Genomic DNA, 984 nt, shown 5'->3' on the forward strand with positions numbered 1-984 from the left:
CTTGTCTCTAATGAGAATTTGCCCGCTTGAAATGTGAACATTGGGTCTCACATGAGATGTCTTGCCTTTCCACCTAAAACCCTTGAGAAGGCTGGGTTGACTTAGTAGCTCCTGCCACAAAGTAAGAGTCAAGAACCCTCTTGAGCAAAGCTGAGCAGGCCTCAGTGGTACATGGGAAATGAGCTGATTTCAAACACCATGCTCCAAAACAAGAGGCACCCTTCCCTAATTCACACATCCATTCTCCCTCCTTCTCATCCAACGCTGCCTAACCCTCGAGCCCACACGTTATTACGTAGAACGAAATTATTCATGGCTGTCAAGTAAAAGCATTGTCGAGGCTGCTCTTATTAAAAACAACAGCACAGTCAAACAGAGAATATGCTTTCTTATGAAATGTGATTACTTCGTTCAGACATGGCTCATGATGAGAAGAAGCACACCCCCAGGGGGAGGCTCTACTCCGTAGCAAGCCTACCTGTGTGTCTGGACACCTCCCAAAGTGCTTCACGTCCCCATTGCACCCTCAAGGCAAACAAGGGGACTCCGAAGGACCCATGTGTCTCCAATGCTGTCTGAAAAGGACTCCCATTTCTCCTGGTTACCTAAAGTAACAAGAAAAGTACCTTTTTACTTGGAGAGCACACAACTTTTTCAAGATACGCAGCTAAAACGGTCCCCGCTTTAAGTGTGAAAGCACTTAAAGCGGGGACCGTTTTAGCTGCATATTCTGAAAAACTGGTCTAGCACTTAAAGCTTGGACAGCTTTAGCTGTGTATTTTCAAAAAGTTGTCTCTCGGTGCCGCAGCTAATGAGGTCCAAATGAAGGATCTGTGTCCACTTGAGTTCGGCATTCTTTTAGTAATAGAGGATTCCGTACTATTGGAATTCTTTAGAACGGATTCTCATTCTTGTCAATCCACTGTCAATTTTCTCTGTTAATTTCCAGGAGAGATAACAGAGTTCATCAAAAAGCATAGGTGT

Source organism: Cebus imitator, unplaced genomic scaffold (genome assembly GCF_001604975.1).
Source record: "Cebus imitator isolate Cc_AM_T3 unplaced genomic scaffold, Cebus_imitator-1.0 Scaffold112, whole genome shotgun sequence".
In the NCBI taxonomy this organism is placed as follows: Eukaryota; Metazoa; Chordata; class Mammalia; order Primates; family Cebidae; genus Cebus; species Cebus imitator.